Below are 10,764 nucleotides of genomic sequence, written 5' to 3' on the forward strand. Positions count from 1 at the left end.
CACGAAGAGCATTTGAGGAAAGTTTTGACCGTATTTAGAATGCAGCGACTGTACGCCAAGTTTTCCAAGTGCGAGTTTTGGCTATCTGAGGTAGCGTTTTTGGGTCATGTGGTGTCAAGAAGAGGAATCACAGTAGACCCAACTAAGATAGAGGCAGTGATGAAGTGGCCAAGGCCGACCATAGTCACAGAAGTACGAAATTTTTTCGGATTAGATTTTCTTTGAGTAGGAAATCTTTCTTTTCGGAAATGCACCCAAACCCAATCTCCTGGCTTGAAGATGACAATCTTACGTCCTTTATTAATTCGGGTGACAACCTTGGAATTTTATTTCTCAATTTGTTATTTCACTTGCTTGTGCAGTTTATGAACAAACTCAACCTTAGCATTTACATCAAAATTCACAAACTACGGTATAGGTAACAAGTCAATGGGGGTTAAAGGATTAAAGCCATAAACAATTTCAAAAGATGTGCATTTAGTAGTGCTATGAACAACCCTATTATATGCAAATTCTATAATGGCAAGCAATCCTCCCAAGTCTTAAGATTCTTATCAATAATAGCCCTAAGCATAACAGTCATGGTTCTGTTAACAACTTCAATTTGTCCATCCGTTTGAGGATGACAAATAGTTGAATATACTAGCTTAGTTCCTAACTTACCCCATAAAACACGCCAAAAGTGGCTTAAAAATTTTACATCACGATCACTAACGATGCTTTTAAGAATGCCATGCAATTGTACAACTTCCCTAAAGAACAAGTCAGCAATATGTTTTGTATCATCAATTTTGTGACAAGGAATAAAATGAGTCATTTTATTAAATCGATCAATCACAACAAAGATGCTATCATAACCTTTACTAGTCCTAGGTAAACCTAAAACAAAATCCATTGATATATCAATCCAAGGACTATTAGGAACCGGTAATGAGGAGTATAAACCATGTGGTTGNAAAAAAAATGTTCAGAGAGCATTTCATAAGTTTTAGAAACTCCATGGTGTGCCATTAAACCACCTCCATGAGCTTCCCTCACAAGTAGCTCACGTATGGAACAAGATGGTATGCAAAGTTTGCATTTTCGGAACAAAACCCATTCTAACAACAAGTAATTATCCACAATGAGTCCTTTTTCACAAGATTCAACAAAAGGAGCAAAGAACATGTCATGTTGATACAAATCCTTTATGTNAAGATTCAACAAAAGGAGCTAAGAATATGTCATGTTGATACAAATCCTTTATGTGTTCAAAACCCAACAACTTAGCATTCAAAGTATTGAGGAGAACATACCTTTATGATAAAGCATCTGCAACANTAACCACTTAGCATGTCCTATGTTGAGTTTATTTTGTACTCTAAAATGCTTTAAACTTTCATGATCCATATGAATAACGAACTCCTTATGCCAAAGATAATGTTGCCAGGTTTGCAATGCACGAACCAAAGCATAGAGCTCTTTGTCATAAGTTGGATACATCAAAGATGCACCAGTCAACTTCTTACTAAAGAACATTAAAGATCTTTTANAAAGATGCACTAGTCAACTTCTCACTAAAGAACATTAAAGGTTTTTGAATTTGCATTAATACAGCACCTATCCCTACTCCACTAGCATCACATTCAATTTCAAAAGTTGACTCAAAATTAGGTAATGCAAGCAAGAGAGCAGAACTCAATTTTTCTTTCAAAGTATTAAAAGCAAGATCTTGATATTTTTCCCATATAAAGGATACATTCTTCTTAAAAAGTTCATTCAAGGGTGAAGCAGTTGTACTAAAATTCTTAATGAACCTACGGTAGAAACTTGCAAGATCATGAAAACTTCTTACCTCATTTACATTTTTAGGTGTAGGCCAATCTTTTATAGCCTTCACTTTCTCCTCATCAACCTCAACACCATTAGATGAAACTACAGACCCAAGAAAGTTAACTTTGTCCATGCAAAAGCTACATTTCTTTAAATTTACATTTAAACATTCGTTTCTTAAAGTAGTCAAAAAAATTGCGTACATGGGTAATATGATCATCTAAAGATTTAGAGTAAACAAGGATGTCATCAAAATAAACAACCACAAACTTACCAAAGTATTCTCGTAAGACATGATTCATTAGTCTCATGAATGTACTAGGTGCATTAGTTAATCCAAAAGGCATAACCAACCATTCATAAAGACCATACTTGGTTTTAAAAGCTGTTTTCCACTCATCCCCAATATGCATGTGAATTTGATGATAACCCGATTTTAAATCAATCTTAGTAAAAAGACTACATCCATGCAATTCATCAAGCATATCATCTAATCTAGGAATTGGATGCCTATACTTTATAGTTATCTTGTTTATAGCCCTACAATCAACACACATACGCCAAGAACCATCTTTCTTAGGTACAAGAATAACTGGAACAGAACAAGGACTCAAACTTTCACGTACATACCCTTTAGCAAGGAGTTCACTTACTTGCCTTTGTATCTCTTCAGCCTCCTTTGGATTAGTCCTATATGCTGGTCGGTTTGGAATGGGCGCGCCAGGAATGAAGTCAATCTTGTGTTCAATCCCTCTAAGTGGTGGCAAACTACTAGGCATCTCCTCAGAAAATAAATCTTCAAACTCTTGCAAAAGCACAACAAAATCACTAGGCAAAGAAGGGTTAAGCATGTTAGTAAAGTAACAAGACCCCTTGCACATAAGTACAAGAATAGTCTGGTTAGAGAGCAAAACATTCCTAGCCTCACTTGATCTAACATACAAGCTTACTGATTTGGCTTTTCTCTCTTTTTTTTCTCTAGGCTGAGTGTTACTCTCTTGCTTTTCACTCAAGCTCATTTTTTCACTTGATTCTTTTTCAATCTCTGCTTTTGCATCAGCCTCTTGCCTTTTCTTTTCAAGTTTGCAATGATCAATAAATACATCTTTTGGAGACAATGGAACAAGAGTAGTTTTTCTACCATTGTGAGTAAAAGAGTATCGATTTGCATACCCATCATACATTACTCGACGATCAAATTGTCAAGGTCTCCCCAGTAGTAAATCTCCAACATGCATGGATACAACATCACATAAAACATCGTCAACATATTTTCCAATAGTAAAAGAAACAAGAGCTTGTTGAGTTACCCGTACTTCCCCATGATCATTCAACCATTGAAGCTTGTAGGGTCGTGGATGTGGTTGTCTTTAAATCAAGTCTTTTGACCAGAATGGAACTCATAACATTGTTGCAACTACCGCTATCAATGACAACACTACAAGGTACAGATTGAACAAGACATTGAGTTTGAAATAAGTTCTCCCGTTGGTCTAGACTGTCCTCCTTAATATGGGTGTTTAGAGCTCATCGGGTAACCAAAGATATATGTGTAGGGTCCTCTTTACTAAACTCCCCACTCTCATTAGTTTCCTCATTTATGTCGTCATGTGCCTCATCTTCCGTAACAATCTTGCCCTCCTTGATGGTCATAATTTTTGCATTTGGGCAATCTCTACTATAGTGTCCTACCCCTTACATCTCCAACACTTTAAATCCCTATTTCGAACATTTGACTTTTCTACTTTTTCTTTCCCTGTTCTAGAACTCTCACCTTTCTCAAATTTAGCTTGAGGCTTCTCATTAATCTCTTGATTTCTATGCTTATAATCAATGTTCTTACTTTCCTTTTTCTATGTAGAAGTAGAATTGGGAAAAGTTTTAGAAGAATACCATTGAGACCTTCGTTGGATTTGTCTCTCGATCTTAATTGCAATGTGCAAAAACTCCTCGATATTAGAATAAGGCTGTAAATCAGTCTTGTCTGCAATCTCTGTGTTTAACCCATTAAGAAACTGCGCCATAAAAGCCTCCATGTCCTCATCAAGATCAAGTCGATCCATCAATGTATCCATCTCCTTGTAATAATCCTCCACAGATTTGCGTCCTTGTTTCAATGCTTGAAGCTTTTGCGCCATGTCCCGTCCAAAATATTGTGGAACAAAACGCTTCCTCATGGACTCTTTGAATTCGTACCATGAATCAATTGGTGCTTCAAGGTTTCTTCTCCTACTTGACATCAATTTATCCCACAAAATTTGAGCATATTGTTTGAATTGAGCAATGCATAACAGTACCTTCTTTTCATCACTAAAATTATGACAGTTGAACACCGACTCCACCGTTTTCTCCCATTCAAGGTACTCCTCTGGATCGGTTTTGCCATAAAACTTGAGAAGTTTTAATTTGATGCTCCCCACGTTACGATCAATTCTATCATCATAAGGAACGCGTTGTTGTAAATTATGATACCTTCTTCCATGGTCTCTCCCTCGCATCAAGCCACAACCAACCGTATGTGGATTATGCTCGTGGTGATTAGAATTGTCGCCCTCATATTTATCGGTTGAGGGCGCATGTAGTGGAATCCTCTGTCGAGCTTGATTTTGAATCTCCAATCTTCCTATTCAATCGATCAACTCTTCTATTCCTCGGATTAGTCTTTCCATGGTTCGTTGTTGTGCTTCTCTCAATCGTGCATCAATAATGTTAGGATTGTCGTCTGGATTTGCCATGCTACAAAAGAAAGTTAAAAGAAAAAAAAAAGGACCTCACAAGCGCTCCCTCACGTGTGTTCACTCGTAAATGTAGTTCACTCGTGTTTAGCACTCAACATTCGAATCAATGTATCACTTCCTTACAAACGCACCCTCACAATTGAGCACACACAAATTACACTCCAAGAAGTAAGCTAAAATAGAAATTCTATTCTTAATTCCAAAATCTGATGTCTAATCAAAGAAAAGAAGGTTTTATATAGCCTTTACAACCTTAAAGGATGTGATACACAACTCCCAAATTAAATGGGCTAGTAAATGAGAAATACCCATAACCTCCATATTAAAATGACTAGTTAATGATGGAATATGGTAACCTATGTGGGTTACAATATAACCAACTCCTATATTTAAAACTAGCTTAAATATGACAAGCAAATAGTTATAATTAAATAGTGCAATGAATGAAATGTGCTTATTAGTCATCCTTGGACTAGTTTCATAAATTCAGCGGAGTTCATTAAATGCAACTTAAAGTGCATTTAATTCATCATTTTCTTGAAGCTCAACTTTGCACAACATATAAGAAAGGTCTCCAACGTCTTCTAGAATTTTCTTTGATAAGGTTTGTTGTAGCTTCTTGGCTCTCTTTCTTGTAATTGGACCTTGAGGTATGGAAATTCCTTGGTCGTGGTTCATATCAGTGCGTGCTCATGCAGAAGGGTAAGGTGATAGCTTACACTTCTAGACAACTGAAGGAATATGAACGAAACTATCCCACTCATGATCTCGAGTTAGCAGCAGTGGTGTTTGCATTAAAAACATGGTGGCATTATCTGTATGGAGAGAAAATTCAAGTATTCACTGATCACAAGAGCCTCAAGTACCTATTTACGCAGAAGGAGCTTAATATGAGACAGAGGAGATGGTTGGAACTAGTAAAGAATTAGGACATCGAGATCCTGTATCATCCAGGCAAGGCCAATGTTGTAGCGGACGCATTGAGTAGAAAGGTTGTTCATACTTCCGCGATGATCATCAAGCAGGAAAAAATACAAGATCAGATGAAGAGGGTTGGAATCGATATTGTAATTAGAGGTGGTACTACCCAGATAACACAGATGACTATGCAACCCACACTGTGAAAATGAGTTATTAACACCCAGAAGTCTGATGAACACGTTAGGAAAGTGTGGAGTCAGACAGAGACAAAAAGACCAGTAGGGTACTCTATCTCCTCAGACGGGGGCCTACTGTGAAAAACCGCCGGTGTGTTCCCCATGACAAGAAAATCCTAAAGGATATTATGACGGAAGCCCATGATACTTCTTACAAGTTCCACCCTGGAAGTAGAAAGATGTATAAGAATCTTAAGGGATGTTATTGGTGGCTAGGGATGAAGAAGGACATAACAGATTTCGTAAGTCGATGCTTGACCTGCTAGTAAGTGAAGGCCCCGAGACAGCGCCCAGCAGGATTGCTACAGCCCTTGAAGGTTCCTTAGTGGAAATGGGAAGCAGTTTGTATGGATTTTATCTCAGGTTTGCCCAAAATCAAACAGAATTTCAACGTAATCTGGGTAGTTGTTGACAAGCTTACCAGGACGGCTCACTTCATCCTAGGAAAATCCACATATCGTGTGGATTGGTGGGCTCAACTGTATATCAGAGAGATAGTACGCCTGCATGGTGTACCGATGTCCATAGTATCTGATCGGGACACCAGGTTCACCTCTCAGTTTTGGGAAAGCCTTCAAAAAACATTGGGAACTTAGTTAAGGTTTAGTACAACATTTCATCCTCAGACGGAAGGACAGACTGAAAAACTGAACCAAATCTTAGAAAATATGTTGCGAGCCTGTGTCATGGATTTTGCTGGGTGCTGGGATGAACATCTACCTCTGATAGAATTTGCTTACCATAACAGTTATCAAGTGACTATCTAGATGACCCCTTTTGAGGCACTATATGGGCGACCAATATTTTGGGAAGAAGTAGGCACGCAACAACTATTGGGACCAGAGTTGGTTTAGGTCACCGATGCAGCAGTACAGAAAATTAAGCAAAGAATTCTCACCGCACAGAGCCGACAAAAGAGCTATGCAAATTTGCGTAGAAGGAACCTCGAGTTTGAGGTGGGTGACCATGTGTTCCTGAAGGTAGCCCCTATGAGGGGGTGATGAGGTTTGGAAAGAAGAAAAGTTAAGCCCAAGGTTTATAGGCCCTTTCGAGAATTTAGAGAGAGTTGAGGCCGTGGCTTATAGGATTGCTCTACCACCAAACCTCACCGTTGTTCACAATGTGTTCCATGTGTCTATGCTGCAAAAGTACACCCCATACCCTACTCATGTGATCGAACACGAAATGCTTCCTCTTCGAGAAGATCTGTCCTACGAGGAAAGACTTAGTAGAATTTTGGCTCGAGACACTAGGCGACTGAGCAACAAAGTCATTCCCTTGGTGAAGGTTGCATGGGGTAACCATCGAGATGAGGAGGCGACTGAGCAACAAAGTCATTCTCTTGGTGAAGGTTGCATGGGGTAACCATCGAGATGAGGAGGCGACCTGGGAATAGGAAGATGAGGTAAGGAGAGCCTATCCCGAACTCTTCCAAGAGATACTAACTTTCGGAGACGAAAGTTTATAAGGAGGGGAGAGTTTGTAACGCTATAAAAATAAAATTAAAAAAGTTGGTCAAAGTCAAAGGGGCAGAAGGGACATTTTTCTCCTCAGCCTATTATAGGGGTCTTGAGGATTTTACACAAAGAAATTGCAAAAGAGAAAAATGTGAGAAGGAAAGTTAACTTGAGAGGAAAAAGTAAACCGCCAGACTTCTCATCGGAGAACCATCATCAAAGTTCACTCTCGACCAAGACTTACCTAGTGGAACGTCTTCTTGAAGAAAAGGAGGACTCGTGTAGTTGAGGTTCCATCTTCCGTTAAGATCCAAGAGAAATCTGCAAGATAAGATCTTGAACGTTCCTCTTCAGATCTGAAATCTTCCTTTGGAAATAGAGTGCTAAAATTTGTTATCTTCATCGAGAGAAGATTCGCGGCTGATTTCGTGAAGAAAATCGAACGGAACATTGAGATTTGAGAATTTTTCCAAGAACGGTAAGGATGTTAACGAACCTCCTTCAGACGCTCATAACTCGTCGTATGTTTAAGCAAAAATCAAGAAAAAAAATACTAGCACATAGTTTGTAGAACGATCTAAAACTTTGATGAAGAAATCATTTCAGTTTAGATTAGAAATCGGGAGATAAAAAAATAAGAAGTACGTTAGAAAACTAATCGGAAACCCACTTTTTTGTTAGGAGGAGAGATAAGGTGACGACGTGCCACGTGTCAACCAGCGAGAGGTCTCTCGTGCTCTGATAACCACCAGACACGCGTCGAACGTCGCCTGGAGCGACGCAATTCCAACCTTCTAGTGACACGCGTCCATGGTAGCATCAACCCGATCCGCGTCCTCAGTCAACCCGGTACCCACGGTCCACCCGAACCACCACACCCGAACTGAACCGACGATCGTGGTTACAGAAACGTGGAACTTGCGAGTGAGCTTGTCCCCGCGCGTGGCTAGCGCGTGTAAGCTCGTTTTCGTCTGTTCGACTCCTGTTTTCCCTCTTTTCCTTCCGAATCCAATTCTAACCCTATTTTTATATGAAATAGGATCTAATTGAGGAAAATTAGTATTTTTGGACACGTTTATTGTGTAGAAACGCTAATGTAAGGGCACGCGTCGTCCAAGTATGTTGCCACATGGAACTTATACTTGTAGGAGTCGCTTGGTTATGCATGCATGCTAGTTTAATTACCTTAAGTGGCAGCTTTCTACGATTGGATGTAGGTAATTTGACTGTTAAGAGTATGGATGTATTATGTCAAATATTATGAGAATTATCTTAGTATTGGATGTATTATGTAAAGTATTATGAGAATTATTTGAGTATTGCAATTCTTTTTTAGGCTTCCGCTATGTATATGTATATGTGTAATTATGCTGAAATGAAGATGAGAACTTGTGAACTCTGCGCTCCGGGAGCTTGATAGATGTTATCACCCCGTTGAGCATGTTCGTTTATTTTTGCATGAATTATGTATGATGATACTAGATATAGCTGCTTGCACACTGAGTTAGTTTTCATGAACCAATGTAACGATAAGTCTAGGGTTCTGTGATTAGAGTGACAAGTTACTAAGTATAGACCTAACCCTCCCCTAGGAGCCTAAGAAACTACCACGACATACAAATCACCTCTAGAGTACCCTTAGGTTACTTGTGTGTGATTGGTGTTATAGCTTCATGGGAGACCAGCCATTTTAGCTTGGGGAATGGGAGACCTATGTCGTAACTGACCATTTAGCTGGATGGGACAGGGGGAGGTAGCCCTCCCCAAAATAGGGAGATTACCATGGGAGTAGGGGATTACAGCTCACTTCCTAGGTAAGACACCGGGTAGTCTCATAGCCAATGTGAGATAGTTACTCGCAGGGTACCAGTCAAACACAAGTTGGTGTAAGGGAACTCTTAAGAATTAAATGAAAGGACAAAGAACCAAAGAAGCCCAAAAGAGCTAAGACGAGAACTAGATTCTCTAGAGCCAAAGAAAAAATAGTGGAAGTTTGTTAAGATAAGATTAGGATGTGATAAGAGCCTACAAGTAGGTGACTTATTGAGTATAATTTTATACTCATCCTTGTTATATCTTCTTTCAGGTACATGAGGTGTTGGGTCAAGAGAGGGTGCATTGAGGGATGTGGATTGTCACATAGGAAAGCATGTCTCAGGGCGTCAGTCCGTTCTTACCTATTAGTATATTTTGTCCTTCATGTTTTCTTCCATTGTCAAAATAAAACTAGTCATATATGGATTCTTTGTGTTGAAACGCTTTTCTTATGAAATATATGATTGATTTTTTGAAGTGATGTTTTCCTTTGAATTTTATGCATACACACTACACGTCATAGTCATTTTGAGTCACGACTTGAGGTTAAACATTGAGTTGTGACAAAAATGAAGTAAAAATTCACTACACAACCACAAAGTAACAAGTAAATTATCGGTTCCACGTAGAGTTCTAATGAATTCTCTAACTCTTGAGAACTAAAAGTTAAGTATGAGTAAGGTGTGTTGTTTAATAATTAGCATTTACACATTACCATTTCTCTTTTATTCCACAGCATGGGACGAGCTGAAATAAGATGAATTAGAGTTCCTCCATTTTCGTTTTTGATGCTCAAAAGTGATGATGTTTGAGGTATTTTCTTCATTTGAGGCATTGGCCAAGCAAGCACATCGATTTTAGTTGGCAGAAAAGAGATAAAGATCAACCTATCTCAGACTCACAATCATCGTGCTAGAAACAACGCAAAATGGAGACGGTGGATCAAAGGTATGTGTTATTTATATATTAACATATGCATCCAACCAAGCTTCATCATCTTAATCCTTATTAGTTAATAGTAGTTTCAGTTCAATAGCATCAATCACCTTCGAATTCATCTTAAAATTTATCTAGCTTCCTACAAACACCTAATTAATCCTAGAACGAACTCATAAACTGGCTAAAAAATGGTGAACTAACCTGAATATCTTGAATTGGACCAAGAATGCCTTAATTAAACAAGTCTGAATCGACTTGAAGCTTGAACTCGTCTAAAATGCCCTCAACTAGTCTTAACTGTTGAATCAACTCTAAAATAACCTTAAACTTAAATGAACTAGAGCCAACACGTTGAATTGCGCTTGAACCTAGATCAAACCGACTTGGACTATTTCTTCTTCGTGTGTCTAATTGAGGGTTTATTAGCGATTCAAGGCAATTGATCTCATATTACATTTATGAGATAAAACTATCCCTAAGAACATGAGTGGTGAGGCTCAAGATGGAAGACGAATTGACAAAGGAACGAGCAACAAAATAAATGGTGATCGTTGATCTTCAAACAATGATGATCTTCGGGAACAATCATGGAATCCAAATTTAAGGTAAAAAAAAAGAAAAAAAAAGTGAAGATATCGACCTCTATTGAGCCAAGAACGATTGGATTGGATTCATGACAACACATTAAAAGAACTCCATGTANTTTTTTTTTTTTTTTTTTTTTTTTTTTTTTTTTTGCATTTATTATCACCAATTTTGGTGTGAAGAAAACCCTAATTTTTTTTTTTCTTTTTTGTTTTCCCTGATGCATTAGCCACAAGAATTTATGGTAAAAAAACGACCACA

The 10,764-nt window shown here is 38.3% G+C and overlaps 1 pseudogene; it reads right to left on the reverse strand.

Annotated features, from left to right (window-relative positions):
• Window positions 1-407: 407 nt before the first annotated feature.
• Window positions 408-4,310, reverse strand: LOC111778118 (annotated as a pseudogene).
• Window positions 4,311-10,764: the final 6,454 nt, after the last annotated feature.

Source organism: Cucurbita pepo, chromosome LG01 (genome assembly GCF_002806865.2).
Source record: "Cucurbita pepo subsp. pepo cultivar mu-cu-16 chromosome LG01, ASM280686v2, whole genome shotgun sequence".
Classification (NCBI taxonomy): Eukaryota; Viridiplantae; Streptophyta; class Magnoliopsida; order Cucurbitales; family Cucurbitaceae; genus Cucurbita; species Cucurbita pepo.